At 45.8% G+C, this 16,856-nt stretch overlaps 1 protein-coding gene across 2 annotated transcripts in view; it reads left to right on the plus strand.

Moving 5' to 3' along the window:
* The window catches only part of ZCCHC24 (zinc finger CCHC-type containing 24), a 315,644-nt gene that overhangs the window by 100,065 nt on the left and 198,723 nt on the right, over positions 1 to 16,856 (plus strand). The gene's annotated exons all lie outside the window — the stretch shown is intronic.

Raw genomic sequence — 16,856 nt, forward strand, 5'->3', positions numbered from 1 at the left:
TGTAGGAGACAGCCATTCTGTTAGTCACATAGAAGTGAATAAACCCATTGTTGCACATATACACAACCGCTCAATTCAAATAGGGGTCTTCAGAATGCCCCTTACTGGAATTGTGGGGGACCCCAGTAGTTGAACCTCAAGCAACAACAGATTATTCATGTGTTTGTAGCAATCTGAACGTTGGACTTAGGGCCATTGTCTACTGCAGTAGTCCCCAACTTTTCTTAATTTTAAAGCCACATTCAGCTCTGAGAGATGGTTGTGAGTCACATACTGTACAGTGATCCCCTATTGTACTGACACCCAGAGCCACCCATTACTGGTATAATGATAGCCAAAGGTTCCCTACAGAAAGCTCCACAAGCCCTTGTACCCAACCACTCTTTTATAGGCAAAATACTTACATCCAGTGGTTCCCACTTTACCTCTATTGTGTATTGTCACATCAAGCACACTCACCACACGATTACTGCCAGTTAAAGAGGTTTTTGAAGCTGGATGCCCCATATCCAGATTACCATATTTATGTCGCCAACCCCATCCCCACTCCATAGCCAGTATATGGGCATCCAGATCTGCTCTTCTGTGCAAAGCTACTCACCATCTGGAGACCTGCTTCTCATAGCTGTTTGTTACACCTGGTACTAATGCACCAAACTGGTGGTCAGTCACTAGCCACAGGTTTGTGTCCCTGGTCTATGGAATAACCCCTTTCTTTATAGGACAACCCCTTTAAATTAAAATTTACTTTATAAATAACAGAGTAATTACAATAGGTAGCAAGAATTTAAGGAACATGCTTAATCAACTTTGGATACAACATTTGATACATTAATGCATTAAGCCTAAATACAGTTTTTTATTGTTTTTGGGTTGAAGTTTGGACATTAATTCCATGTTCTTTTTTACTGCTGATGATAACTATAGTCAAACATCTGCTCTATTTTTAGTTAAAGGAATTGTCCTGGACTTTTACATTAATGGTCTATTCTTAGGATAAGTTGTCAATGTGTGATTAATGGGGGTTCGCCACCGGACACCCCCACCAATCAGCTATATTCGGGGCCAGTTGGGGCTGGAAATGTTTAGTTGCAAAGGTGAATAACTCCATCAACTTTATAGATCCCGCAGCCAGGTACAGCACATCCTACCGCTATTCAAATCAATAAAGGTTGGATATGCGTGACCATCGCCACTATACAGTTGACAGAGTTGTGCTGTGCAGTTCCGCAGCTGATCCCATTTAGCCGTCACCTTTAATGATCACTAAATTTAGTCTATGGCATGTGAAACAGGTTTACCAGTGTTAAGAAAGCCTATAGGTTTTTTTTTACCAAGTCCTTACTGTTTTATAATATAATGATTGATAAATGCCGAGTCTGCATAATCTATACAGATGAATAATGCCTATACTATGGGTAGTAAGGTAGCCCTTATAAATTTAAAACACAAGAAAGACAGAACGGTGCAGAATGTTTAACACTTAACACACTTATTTAACACAATAAAAGCCATGTAATTTGTGTTCTCAGGTGACGAGTTGAGGCCCGTTTCCTTAGGCTGAAGGCGGTCTTGTTTGTTGATGCTTGTTTGCTGATCGGCATTTGTTTATTATTAGCCTGTTTAATTAGGTTGACCATGCTTATGATGCAGACAGACTGATCAGTAATATATCGCTTTGTACACATAAATTATCATTGTTCTCAGCAGTAAGGGATAAAGTTCTGTTAAAATCAATTTTTTTTTTTTTTTCAAAAACATAATTTTACCCTAGGAATGAGTGTTTTGCCCATTTGTCAGGGGATCGGCTGCCTGTCTACACTGCCAGAGCGTACTTAGAAATGCTTATTCCCAATAATTGAGCAGTGTAAATGCACCCTAAGGCTATGTTCGCACGTACCTGCTGTAATTTCTGTAGCGATTTGACAGCACATGTGCGCTTCAAATCGCTGCAGAAACACTGCATAATGGATGCAGTGTTTCAGCAGAATAAATGCCGAATTCATGCGCTCGGGATTCTGCCCCCCCCCCATAGACAGAGTGGGAGAAGCATCCAAAGCGCACAAATTAATTGACATGCTGCTTTTTTGTACACACGGATTTGGGTCAAAATTTTGGCATCCAAATCGCTGCGTTCAAAAAAGCAACGTGTGCACGTCTCATGCACAATCTACATAGATTGTGCAGGGGACGCAGGACGCATGCATTTACGCTGCAGTGCTAAACGCAGCGTAAACGCATGCAATTACACAACGTGCGCACAAAGCCTTAACCTTACACTCTTCTGCTTACTGATATTTTTCTGAATAGTAATATTTGCCATTTTTCTTTTTTTTTTTTTTTAAAACATATTTTATTTGATGTCAGCAAGCACATATCATCAACAAGAGAACATGTTGTTACAGTCCATAAAATGTCTCCGGATTGTACAATGCTTCTGTTACATCATTTTCTTTTTCATTGTCACAACAATTTAATTTCCATAGAATTATCTTAACAATAATTTACTCTTAACTTAACAAACTAACATATTTGTTCAATTCAGTTGGTCCTTTGGATGCTCCCCATCTTCAGTGTCCCTAGTGTCCCTGCAATGTCTTCCACACAATACCAAGACGTGTGTTCAAATGCTTTAATTAACTGGGTGATTTCCGTCTGTGTGAAGCTTTGCTCAATAAATGTTCTCCACTTTTTGAAGAATCTTTTAGTGGACTTCTCCTTATGTTTCTCCGAATCCAGTTTGTCGTACATCATTATTGCTTTTAGGGTATCAACTATTTCTGTATTTCTCGGAGTCTATCTTATCAGCCAATTCCTAAGTAGGCATTTCTTAACTACAAGCAATACTACATGTATTACACCTGGAATGTGAGCACTTGCTCTGTCAGTTTCCGTAGGGGCTTCTATACAGGGAAACAAACAGGCCTGAGGGGTGACGGGTATAACTACTTTCCAAATCCTCAATATGTACGCCGCCGCTTCCTCCCATACCCCCCTCACCTGTGGGCATTCCCATATGCAGTGAAACAGTTTTGCTTTATGGAGTCCACATTTAGGGCAATGGTCCAAGAAATGCACTGGTGAGCTGCTATGTGGTATATTAAAGGCGTAAATTGCGTTGTGTACTAGCTTAAATTGCATCTCCCTCCACTGTTCGTTTATCATTACTTTCTTTTTTTTTTTTTAATCAGATAAATTTTTATTTTTCACCAAGTATACAAAACATGTGTTATATTTTCAGCAATAACGAGCAGAACTATAAACTTTCCCTCCCCCTCCCCCCTCAGCGTACATATTACCTATATCAATATCAAAGATCTTACATTTTAACCCTTCAATAGCATATATTGGAATGTATAGAACTAACTATCTCTGCCCATAGTCCAACATCTCCCAACTCTAATATTTATCCATATTGCAACAACGGATTCCACAATCTATTAAAAAGTGCAAGTTGTTTCCTTTACCCATATATGCTTCTCTCCATGCGAACAATATGATTAACATATGTGACAAATTCCCCTCTAATCGGTGGGTCCCCCTGCATCCAGTGTTTGGCAATTACTTTCCTTTTCTGTATACAGCAGTCTGGCTATCACTATTTTAAAATTGTTGTCTACTCTAACTTCCTCCACGTAACCTAGAAGACATACCAGGGGTTGTCTGGGAAGTTTACATCTATAAGCTCCTTCTATTCTATTAAGAACAGTTATCCAAAAGGGTGCCAACCTGGGGCACGTCCACATCATGTGGAAAATGCCGGCACCTTCTCCATTACATCTAGGACAGTCGGAGTTACTCCTCAATCCCATTTTACACATAATTAGCGGGAATCTATATGCCCTATGCACCACATAGAGGTGGGATAATCTTGCTGGTTCACTCATTGATAATTTCGGTATGTATTCCAAAACACTATCCCATACCTCATCAGTGATCCCGTCTATCTCTGCCTCCCATTTAGTCCTAGTGTTTACAGGGTGATCAAGCAAATATGTATGCAGTAGGTCCCTATATATAGTAGATATGATTCCTCTTGTGGGTCCACTACTACACACATATTTCAGTACTAGGTCTGCCTGTACCAGCAATGATTGCTTAACTCCCTGAGCCACCACTGCATGCGCCAACCGTTTGTACTGGTACCACCCAAGTGGGGATATCCCAAACTCATCCTGTATTTGTGTAAACGATTTCAGACGTCCCTGGCTAAGAATTTGCCCCATATACCATATACCTTTACGTGCCCATTCCTTAATTTTGTCTATCTTGTATATCTCAGAGCAGTTTTCATTGTCCCACAACGGAGAGAATTCAGTTATTGCTGTAATCCCTCTTATTTGCTTGATCTTCCTCCAGATTCTATTCATCAAGCTAAGTGTGGGGCTCGTTTTTCCTATTCTCCCAAATGAACCGACCTCCAGTCTGAACACTAATGGCTTCCGATGCAGAACATGCCCTAACAGTCTGGATACTGGGTCTACCACCCCCAAATCTGCCCATCCCCTGAAATGTTGACTCTGAGCTGCCAGATAATATATTCCCAGATTTGGTAGTGCTATCCCCCCTTCATCCTTCGGTCCCTGTAGCGTCTCGAGTTTAAGTCTGGCTTGTTTGTTCTTCCATATTAGAGCACGGAACATGGAATCAATCTCCTTAAAGTGACTCTGAGGGATCCAAACAGGAGAATTGTGCAACACAGAGTATCTTGGGCATAAGCACCATTTTAATAAGATTAATCCGTCCTATTACTGATAAATAAAGCTTATTCCAAGCAGTTATCTTATTTCGCAGTTGCTTCAGCAAAGGGACTAGATTAATAGTAATGTAATTCCCAATTGGCATGGATACCTGAATGCCCAGATATCTAAACTGGTCCACAACCCGCAGTCTGTTAACCTCATCACCCAGGATCGACCTATCCACTCCCGCGTCCACCTGAAACAGATTCGATTTGGTCCAATTGATAGTCAGTCCAGAGATTCCCCCGTACCGCTCGATCACCTGCATGGCACAGCTCAACGATGCCCCTGGGTCTCCCAGAAACAATAGAATGTCGTCTGCACGGAGGGCTATCTTCTCTTCTAGATGGCCATATACAAATCCCTTTATGTCTCTGTTCTGCCGTATAGCAGCCGCCAGTGGTTCCACTGCCAGAGCAAAAAGGATAGGCGAGAGCGGACATCCTTGGCGAGTACCCCTTTGTAGATCCACCGTGTGTGACAACATTCCATTAATCCTCACTTTAGCTACTGGTCTAGTATATAACAGCTGTATCCAGGATATAAAATTAGGGCCAAATCCCATATGTCTTAACACACCCCACAGGTATCCCCATTCCACACTGTCAAATGCTTTATGAGCATCTAATGAAGCTATTACTCTCCGTCCCGGATTGTTCACCGGCAGTTGCATGTTATGGTAACTTGGTAACATGGTATGGTAACTATGGTAATCGTCGTATATTTTTTGCCATGGATCTTCCTTTCTCGCCTTTTCATTGGGGGACACAGACAGTGGGTTATATGGTGTCTCCAGGGGAGGCTTGACACTAGGTTTGAAAAAAGTGTTAGCTCCTCCTCCCACAGCATATAACCCCAGCTAGGCAGGAAACTAGTTCAGTTTTTTCCTAGTGTCAGCAGGGAGGCTGACATGTCTGGACTGAGCTCCACCAGAGGTGCCTCAGGTCAGCTTACTTTTACTTTTTATTTTGTTTTTCTTTTCTTATTCATTCTATTTTTGATAGGGGCAATACCAGGGTGCCTTGCCACCCCCGGTCCCCCCCGTGTACGGGCAGAGGAAACCTGGCGTGCACAAGCTGTCAGTCTTCCCTCGCGCCTAAGTGGTCGGGTCTGCGTACCCCTCCAGGCTCCCTGGAAGCACCTCACACCAAGGTAGCTCCAGAGGGCTAAGCAGAGCCGAGCACCTGCTTCAGCCTTGAGCCGAAGATGCGTCCCCGAGATCCCCGCATCCCAGGACTGACGCGTCTTCAGACGGAGCCAGGAGCAGGTAGGGAGACGACGAGTCAGTCCCCTGCATCCAAACCGCCGCCTGGAAAGGCGCCGGTGGGGCGATGCAGGCCGTGATCCCGGGGAAGCATCATAAATTTAGCTCCCGGCGTCGGCCTGCATTCTAGCAACGCCCCCTCCACTGCTCCAGAAGCCGCTCCCTCTAGTGGGCCGTCTCTCCCCTCCATGCTGCCAGAGAACACTGGACGCCATTACATGTGGGGAGCAGACACGGGTGAGATCGCCTCCTTGGCTCTGCGATTCTGCAGCACTATATACCGCACTGCTCAGTGGTATATCGCTGTCTTTCTAGCGGTGTGTGTCTGCTGGTTGGCGGTGTATATCAGCTTTTAGCAGTATATACTAACTGTGCCTGTAGGTATATACCGACTGTTTGACAGGGTGTGCTACTTTACTCAGTATATACCGGCTCTGCATAGCAGTCATTTATAATACTGCTAGCAGCTCCTCACCCACAGCAGTCCCTTTATAATACTGCTAGAGGCTCATTGTACTTATTGTGGAACTGTTGCTGACATGCGTAACCGCAGGGGTGATAAAGCTTCCCAGGCATCCTCTATGGACCTGTACTATGCTTGTACCACCTGTGGACGCTCGTTTTTGTAATGGCCGAAGCTATCCACTATGCCGGGGCTGCGATGCCCCTACTACCGTGTCACAACAGCCTCCGCTAGGAGGTCGTGCAGTCTGTGGATTTGGCTGCGGCCACTATCCAGGCAGTACCCCAGTCTGATGATGTTATTCCTGCCTGGGCTCTTCTAATGTCTAAGAGGTTAGATGACCTGGCCGCTCAGATATCCCAGCCTTCCACAGGCTCTCACAGCCTCCCCCCGGCTCAGCTCCCCCAGGGGAGCTTGCCTTCGTCTGGTGTCTCGTTCCCAGTACGTAAAAAGGCTGTCTCCAAAAGGCGCCATTGTGACCGTTACGTCTCGTCCAACTCAGACGATGATCAGTCTGACTCAGGCTCCGTGACCTTTAGTAGTCACGATTCCCAAGACTCTGACTCTGATTCAGATGTCCCTTCTGAGTCTAGACATATGGAAGACACATTAATTTCGGCTGTCAATCACTCTCTGTCGATTTCTGATCAGCCTTCGGACCCGACTTCTCAGTCGGCGATCAAGCGGGCCAAGAAGCCTCCTAAGTCCTTTGCCCAGGATCCGATTTTTCATCAAATCATATCTAAAACAGTGGGATCACCCTGCTAGGAGGTTTAATAAAAAAAAATCCTACTCTTCATTCGCTTATCCCTTTCCATCGGAACTGGTTAAGCTCTGGCAGTACCCCCCGTTGTGGATCCGCCAGTATCCAGGCTGGCTAAACACACGGTTATGTCTGTCTCAGACACCGCGTCTCTCAAGGACTCGTCTGACCGCGCAATTGATGCTGCGGTCAAATCTATTTTCCAGGCTTCCAGCTCCTCTCTGCGCCCCCTGTTTGCCTTGACATGGGTGGCGAGAGCTATGAGTGTGTGGAGTAGGAACTTGCGAAGGTTGCTTCGCTCTTGCAATATTCCTTCAGAGGCTCTTGAGATCCTTGATTTGTTCTCTCTAGTTTCTAATTACTTGCTTCACGGCTCCTTAGATGCAGCTAGTTTGTCAGCCCTAACGGCAGCCAATGCTGTTTTTTGCCCGCAGAGTCCTGTGGCTAAAGATATGGAACGCGGACAGAGCCTCCAAGAAGTCCCTGTCCACACTCCCCTTCCAGGGTCTTCGTCTGTTTGGAGAATCCCTGGACAAGCTTATATCTGAGACGACGGGTGGTAAAAGTACCATTCTACCACAAAAGCGGCCTGTATCCAAAAATTTTAAAGTCTTCTTGGCACAGGCAGTCCTTTCGGCTCGCCCCCCAAAAACAATGACAGGGGTCGTCGCAACACTCAGATCAGGGATCCGGTCCCTCAAGGGACTCTTCCTGGCGTTCCCACTCCAGGCAATCTAAACCCAAGGGACCTTGCCCCGTGAAGGCCCCTTCAGCATGACGCCGGGTACCCCTCAGAGCCGACTCCTGTTGGAGGGCGGCTTCTGCTTTTTCGGGATATCTGGCTAGACCATACTCACGATGCTTGGGTTCGAGAAATCGTCACCTCAGGTTACAAGATCGATTTCCATTCCCTACCGGCCAACAGGTTTCTGCGTTCTCGGCTTCCAAAGTCCACAATGCAAAGCCAGGCCTTATTTCAGGCCATAGCCTCTTTACAGAAAGCAAACGTTATCATTCCAGTACCCCTGGAACAGCGCGGCAAAGGTTTCTATTCAAACCTCTTTGTCGTCCCCAAAAAAGATGGCTCTGTCCGTCCTATCCTGGACCTCAAAAGGCTAAGCAGGTGTCCATTTTATACCCCAGAGACGTTCTGGTCGTTCCCTATTTGGACGACATACTTGTCAAGGGGAGCTCTCCTCAAGTTTGCTCAGAAAGCGTGCAAATTTGCCCAGACACGCTCTCAAGGCTAGGGTGGCTTCTCAACTCAACAAGTCATCCCTCATTCCTCATCAGCACATCACCTTTTTAGGTATGCTGATAGACACGGTTCAGGCCCGGGGTTTTTCTTCCAGAAGACAAGAGGTCTTCCCTGATCCGGGCCGCCCAATCCCTCCGCTCCCGCCGTTACCCATCCCTCCGAAGTGGGATGAGAGTGTTAGGCAAGATGGTAGCAGTCATGGAAGCCGTGTCGTTTGCCCAATTCCATTTGCGCCCTCTGCAATTGCATCTTTTGTCCTCTTGGGACAAGAATCCAGCCTCTCTAGACCGGTCAGTCCGCTTATCTCGGACTGCCCTCAGCTCCCTCGTCTGGTGGACTCAGGTCTCATCCCTATCTCAGGGGAAGTCCTTCCGCCCTGTCCACTGACACGTAGTCATGACAGATGCCAGCCTGTTAGGCTGGAGGGGGGGTGTTTCTCCACCACACTGCTCACGGATGCTGGTCTCACCCCGAGCGATCCCTTCATATCAACGTGCTGGAGATCAGGGCCATATTTCTGGCCCTTCAGACCTTTCAACCCTTGCTTCTGGGCCTCCCGGTTCGGATCCAGTCAGACAATGCCACGGCTGTGGCTTACGTCAACCGTCAGGGAGGAACTCGTAGCAGGGCAGCGATGAAAGAAGTCTCCAGGATTCTTCTTTGGGCAGAGATGCACATTCCCATTATTTCAGCTGTCCATATTCTGGGGATAGACAACTGGGCCACAGACTTTCTCAGCAGGCAAGGTCTAGCGGCAGGGAAATGGTCCCTCCACGACGAGGTGTTCCATCAGATCACTCTTCGTTGGGGGCTCCCAGATGTGGACCTCATGGCGTCTCGGCTAAATGCCGACGTACATCCCTTCGTATCCCGGTCGAGAGACCCGCTAGCGCTCGGCTCCGACGCTCTAGTCCTCCCGTGGTCGCAGTTTCGCCTGCCATACGTTTTCCTTCCGTTCCCTCTCATTCTGAGAGTAATCAAGAAAATCAAAGCGGAGGGAATCCCGGTGATCCTCGTGGCCCCGGACTGGCCCAGAAGAGGCCTGGTTCCAGAGCTCCTCCACCTTCTCGACACACTCCCTGGCGTCCTCCCGACCGCCCGGATCTTCTGTCGCAAGGTCCAATATTCCACCAGAATACAGCACAGCTGCATTTGACGGCGTGGCGCTTGAATCCTTGATTCTAGCCAAGTCTCATCTTTCTTCCAGGGTAGTTCACACCATGCTTAATGCTCGCAAGCCTTCCTCCGCCAGCATTTATCACAGGACCTGGAAGACCTATCTGTCCTGGTGTGACCATCATAATCGGTCGCCCCTGACCTTTTCAATCCCTAATGTTCTTGCCTTTTTGCAAGACGGTATGGACTTGGGTCTTGCTCTCAATACCCTTAAAGGACAAGTTTCTGCCTTGTCAATTTTTTTCCAGAAGCAGCTGGCTTCTCGCCCTCTGGTCCATACCTTTCTTCAAGGGGTGGCGCATTTGTTCCCCCCTTATCGTCACCCCTTAGATCCATGGGATCTGAATTTGGTTCTCGGAGCACTTCAGCTTCCTCCCTTCAAACCCTTGAGAGAAATCTCTCTTCAACGGCTGTCTTGGAAAGTTGCCTTTTTAGTCGCTATTACCTCTATCAGGCGAGTGTCCGAACTGGCAGCTCTGTCCTGTCGCTCACCTTACCTTCCGAAGGTCCTATCCTCTTTCCACCTGAACGAGGACATTGTGTTGCCGTCATTCTGCCCGGCCCCGGTCCACTCCTTTGAGAAAGCCCTTCACACTCTCGATCTTGTCAGGGCTCTGCGGATCTACATCTCCAGAACAGCGCCGTTGCGCAAGTCCGATGCCCTTTTCGTCCTCTCAGAAGGACACAAAAAGGGCGACCGGTCTTCCAAATCCACGATTTCTCGATGGATCAGGACTGCCATGTGTGAAACTTACAAAACACGAGGTGTTGTTCCTCCTCAATCTGTGCGGGCCCACTCTACACGAGCAGTGGGTGCCTCTTGGGCTATCCGCCATCAGGCTTTGGCGGCCCAACTTTGCAAGGCCGCTACCTGCTCCAGTGTGAACACGTTTACAAAATTCTATAGAGTGCATACGCATGCATCCGCGGATGCTGCTCTTGGAAGACAAGTCCTTCAGGCTGCAGTGGCCCATTTATAAGTGGCCACTGCTCGGTTTTTTGACAGTGTTTGTTATGTGTTCACTGCAGTTGCAGTTGTTAGTCAGCTCTTAGGCTGATGTTCTACACTGTTAATAGTTCAGTTCCCACCCAGGGACTGCTTTGGGACGTCCCACTGTCTGTGTCCCCCAATGAAAAGGCGAGAAAGAAAAGGACATTTTTGTGTACTCACCGTAAAATGTCTTTCTTGGAGCCTTTCATTGGGGGACACAGCTCCCGCCCTTGTGGTTTTGGTTGTCCTTCTCCTACTGCTTTTACACCAAACTGAGCTAGTTTCCTGCCTAGCTGGGGTTATATGCTGTGGGAGGAGGAGCTAACACTTTTTTCAAACCTAGTGTCAAGCCTCCCCTGGAGACACCATATAACCCACTGTCTGTGTCCCCCAATGAAAGGCTCCAAGAAAGACATTTTAAGGTGAGTACACAAAAATGTCCTTATTAGGCATAAAACCCGACTGATCCTGGTGGATTAGAGTAGATATCACTTCTGTTAATCGATTAGAGAGTACTTTGGCCAAAATTTTTACATCCGTCGTTAACAGTGAGATGTGCCTGTATGATTCGGGGAGTTTTGGATCCTTATCCTCTTTAGGTATTACTTTATTATCGCCTCCCTCATAGACTCTGGCAGTGTCCCCCTCTCCCTTGCCTCCTCCAAGACACTCAGCAAATTGGGTAAGAGTATTTCTTCCAAAGATTTGTATACCTCCACCGATAGACCATCTACCCCTGGGGGGTTTTCATTTGCCATGCCATGCAAAGCTCTCTCTATCTCCTCAAGTGTGATAGGGCCCTCTAGACTGTGTTTCTCTGTCTCTGTAATTTATCATTACTTTCTTAACAGATTCCAACCCCCTTAGAATTTTATCATAGATGTCCGGATCACCCAAAGCCATCTCCCAGGTTTTATATATTTGCTCTTTCCAGGGGCCCTGTACTTGATCTCTCAATCGTTGGTATATGATCGAAAGGGATTCATGTCCCGCTGCCTGACCAATCAAAACATCAAAACTCCCCTTCTTCTCAGCCTTCCCGACCTCTTTTACCACTGATGTGTAATGTATTGTTATTTGTAAATATTGTAGGTAATGGTGATTTTCCATGTTAAATTTTCCCGATACCTTTCCCCCAGCTCAGAACTTTCCCCTCCTCTGTTTTCAGTAAATCACCCAACCTCCGTATCCCCCTCTGCTTCCATCCTTGAAAAAATTTGTTATGAGACCCTTGAATAAAATTTGGATCCTCCCACAGCGGGGTAAATTTTGAAAGACAATAAGGGAGTCTATACAGTTTTTTCAGTGCTCTCCAGGCCTCCACCTTGTCCTTTATTAAACAGCTGTTTCACATGCGTTGGTATTTTATCTAGCTTCATATGTAATATCGCTACCAAATTAAAAGGGCTTGTTAGCTCCCTCTCCAGCTGAACGTTAGAAAAGAAGGTTGTCCCATTGATCCAGTCTTTTATATGTCTGGCAAGCGCCGCTAAGTTGTACAATCTAATCATGGGCATTTACCCCTCCATCTTTTTTCTGTAGACACAGCTTTGAGTAGGCTACTCTTGGTCTCTTTCCCTGCCATAAAAAATTCACAAACGCTTTTTGCAACTTGTTGATATCGGTGTGTTTCAGCAGTAAGGGAATAGTTTGTAGAGGATAGAGCAAGCGGGAGAAGCTGATCATCTTTATCAGATGTGCTGTGCCAAACAGGGACAGGGAAAGATTTTTCCACCTATCTAGCTCTTTAGTTATTTTTTCAATTAGGTGTGGATAGTTAAGTCTATATAATGACATTGAGTCTCTGTCTATTTTAATACCTAAATAATTGATGTAGTGAGGGTCTATGGCTACATCTATTCCCTCACATTGCTTGTTTCCCAGGGGTGTCAAATATAGAATCTGACATTTACTAATGTTTATCCTGTAGCCTGAGAAGGAGCCAAAGTTCGCAAGTTTGTCTATTAAGTTCTTTAGTTGGTTTACTGGGTCTGACATAAATAAAAGTATATCATCTGCAAAGCAGGTTAGTTTTATCTCTCTAAATTCCCAACCTTTATTTCTGAGAAATCTTCTGATTTTATTAAGTATTGGGCTAGTGGTTCAAGGGCCAAGTCAAACAGAAGAGGGAACAGGAGGCACCGCTGCCTAGTCCCCTTCTGTAGCTGAAAAGATTTTGACAGAAAGCCCATTGTCGAGATTCTAGCTTCAGGCGTAGCGTAAAGTGCCTCCATATAGTTCCGAAAAGTACCCATTATACCAAATTTATCCAATATTAGCCTAACCAATGCCAATTTACATTATCAAAGGCCTTTTCCGCATCTAAGGCCAACAATGCAGGGTTCCCCTTTATTAGGCCCGGTCTTTTTGTTCCATCTAGTACCTCCAACACTGTGCGAATGTTGAACACTGCTGACCTATTTCTAGCAAACCCCACTTGATGTGGTCCTACTATCGATGGGAGGATCAATGCTAGCCGGTCTGCCAGGATTTTAGAGATTATATTAATGTCTTGATTTATCAGCGATATGGGCCTGTATGATGAAGGGTCCGAGGGGTCTTTTCCTTGTTTGTGTATTACCTTTACATACGCCATATGACAAGACTATAGTAGGATTTTATTTTGGAGAGTGTAGTTGAAAACTTTTACTAAAGTGGGCATAACATCTTCCTGTAGTACTTTATACAATTCCCCCGTCATTCCATCGGGGCCTGGGGCCTTATTATTTTTAAGGTTTTTCACAACTGTTCTCACTTCCTCCTCTTTTATTGGGGCATTTAACATTTCCCTGTCCGATTCTGTAATTGTGGGTAATGACAGATTGTTTAGGAAGTTGCCTCCTTCTGTGTCATTTGCTGTCCCTTGTTCATACAGTTTTTTGTAGAATTCTCCAAATATGTCATTGATTTTCTTTGGGTCATTGTGGCTAGCCCCAGATGGCTCCCTCAAATGACTTATAGATGTTAAAGGAGTTATTCCCTTTGCCATTCGTGCCAGAAGCGAACCTGCCTTGTTCCCAAATCTAAAATAGTGTGATGCAATTCTCTGACCCCTCATCCTCTCTGCCCTGTCCACACACAAGTCAAATTCTGCTTTTTCTTTTATCCACTTGTTCCTACTACCAATAGATGGATTATTAATGTAGTTTGTGTATGCTTCTCTGGTCCTTCTGCTGGCTTTAGTGTATGCTTTAGTTGTTTTGTTTCGCAATGCTTTCACGTATCCTATTATTCTTCCCCTTAGTACTGCCTTAGCTGCGACCCAGTATAAATGTGAGTTTTCCTCATGCTCCTTATTGTCCCATGTGTATTCCTGCCACCACATTTTCACCAGTTTTTGGAAATTCTCGTCTTGCGCTAAGTGTGAAGGGAATCTCCACAGTATGTCTGTTCCCTTGGGATAGGTTTTTTCTAGGTATAGGAGTTATGGGGCGTGATCTGATATCACCAGATCTTGTATGTCAATCCTCATTTTGTTGAGTAGACCCTGTGTTAGTAGAAAATAATCTATCCTGGACAATGTGCTATGGACGTGGGAGAAATGAGTGTACTCTCGGTCTGCCGGGTGTGAGTTTCGCCAGGCATTTATTACGCTGTTCTTTGAACGCATCCAGCACCTTGTCATGTGTCCTGGCTACCATGCGTTTGTGTCCTGTGCCCGACCTATCTTCTTTTACGTCCATTACTGTATTAAGATCCCCTCCTATTATTAAGTTCCTCTCAGGGTCCTCCAAAAGCTGCCTCTCCAACTCCTGGAAGAAAATCTTATTACTCTCATTTGGTGCATATACATTATAGATTTTGAGTCGTCCACATGGGGTATCAAGCAAAGCTTTTTGTATTCTTCCATCTCCATCATTTTCCTGTGTTATTACCTTACAATTTGCCTGCTTATGGAGTACTATTAACACACCTGCTTTATTATTTTGGGCTGAGGATCCCATCACTTCTCCCACCCACATTTTGCACATTCTGGTGAAATCTTGATTTTTCAAATGAGTCTCCTGAAGTAGGGCGATGTCTACTTTAAGCTTTTTTAAGTGCCTCAATATCATACGTCTTTTGTGTGGCGACTGCAGGCCTTTAACATTCCATGACACAATTCGCATCTTTATATATTACTTGAAATCTTACTTCTTATCCTATCTTAACTAAAACCTTCTTAAAACCTATCTACCGAGACATTCTCTGGTAGTGCAAAGAATAAGAAAAAAAAAAGAAAAAAAAGTCACTTAAACCAACAAAATAACACCTCTATCCTATACCCCTTGTAGGAAAACACAGTTGCGGACTTCATTTTTTTCCCGCATGTATGTAGGGACTCCTACTGATCCCTCATTCGCTCCTCAAAATATTTTTGCTTTCTTGAGCTTCCACACTTCACTTAAAGGCGTGCTAAACATAGCTTCAGAAATATATACAAGTATCCCCAAGCCCTGAGGACCTAAAGTCGGTTGAACCTTGACCCAGTATAGCGAGGCTCATTCCCAGGAGAGGTGAAAGAAAGAAAAGATAAGAAAGAAGAAATAAGAGGAAGAAAGGAGGGAAGAATGAAGGAGGGGTTCAGAGGAGGGTTATGGGAAGGAAAGGGGGCATAAACAGGGGGGAGGTGTGAATGGGATGGGGGAGTTGAGTGGGGCGGATAGGGTGGGAGGTAGTTTGTGGGTGGGAGAAAGTGTGTAGTCGGAGGGGGCAGGAGAGGGTTTGTTTGTGGATGGCAAAGGGGGTGTGGGTGGGAGAGTGTAGCTGGGGGAGTGGGAGGGGAGTGTGATTGTGGGGGGAAAGGGGGGCAGTTATGTGTGGGAGGGGGGTGTGTTTGGGTGATGGGATAATAAAGGGGTTGGACAAAACAGGGGGTATGGAGAGGGACTGAGGGTGTCTGGGTTATTGTAGAGTTAACGCTTTCAGGCCCACATCATGAACTCCAGACCCCCATAGGAATCCCCCTCCCCCATCGCTCTTTTACAAACAGCATCAACACTCTGCATTAATCATCAGCAATTTTGCCCCTGTATGGGCTATTTTATGTCCTCACCCCCTCTGGGGAGTAGCATTTCCATTCTTCGCCAGGGGCGATGATTTTGCAAAAGTCTTGTCCACAAAACTTCTTGCCTGATCAGGGGCCGTGAATGTCTCTGTACCTCCTCCTGGGGCAAAGATTTTAAGGATGGTTGTGAATTGCAAAGCAGATTTTATCTTCTTTCTGAATAGCTCTGTGCAGACATCGCTGAAGGCTCTTCTTTTCTTTGTGACCTCCGCCGAATAGTCATTGAATATCAGAATCTTATGTCCCCGTACTACCGTGGAAGATGTCTTCTTCCGAAATGTTTGTAAGATGTTAGTTTTATCCACAAAACTCAAATATCTGACAATCACTGGCCTGGGTCTTGGAGGTGTGTTTGCACTTGCGTGCTGGGCTGGGGGCTCTGTGTGCCCTTTCAGTCTTGAGTGTATCAGCAATCTCCAGAGCGTGAGGTATGTCCTCCATGCATATCCCCATTAGCTGGTGAGTGGTGATAGTTTCTGGGAGCCCAATGATTCTTAAGTTGTTTCGTCTGGAGCGATTCTCCAGATCATCAATTTTATCTGCAAGTTGCTGGTTCAGCCTGGCGACTCTTTGCAGCTCGGCCTGCACCTCTCCCAACTCATCCTCCGCAGTGCTGATTCAGTTCTCCACTGTAACCAGTCTTTCTGATTGCTGTGAGATGGCTTCTTGCATTTGCTTCAGGGCATCAGACACTGTCTGCTCCAGCATTTCCTGAAGTTTGGGGGTTAACATCTTTACCACCTCATCTGCTAGGGACTTGTAAGAAATGCTGAGACCTGCAGTGGTTATCTCCTGCTCACCCCCTCCCTCCTGCTGGGATAGCTGATTACCAGGTTTATTGCTTTTCCTGGGCTTGGTCACCTCCAGAACCATTTTAGTACTGCTGCTCCTCTGGGCTGGGGAAGATCTCTGTCCTGCAGTCCCGTTTTTGTGTACATACCTCTCCATTGTGTCTGAGGGGCATGCACACTATCTTATCTCCTCTTTCCAGCCTCTTGTCAGCTGGTTTGTGTGTTGGGACTGCAGGGGTCTTGATAATGAAGCAGGAGCTCTCCTCATGTTCTGGCACCCTCAATCTGTGCTTTAGAAGACAGACAGATAAACTCTTTCCCATCAATGCATTGACTGGGACGCTGGGGGTCCTTTACAACT

The sequence above is a fragment of the Anomaloglossus baeobatrachus genome, chromosome 5, assembly GCF_048569485.1.
Source record: "Anomaloglossus baeobatrachus isolate aAnoBae1 chromosome 5, aAnoBae1.hap1, whole genome shotgun sequence".
Taxonomy (NCBI): Eukaryota; Metazoa; Chordata; class Amphibia; order Anura; family Aromobatidae; genus Anomaloglossus; species Anomaloglossus baeobatrachus.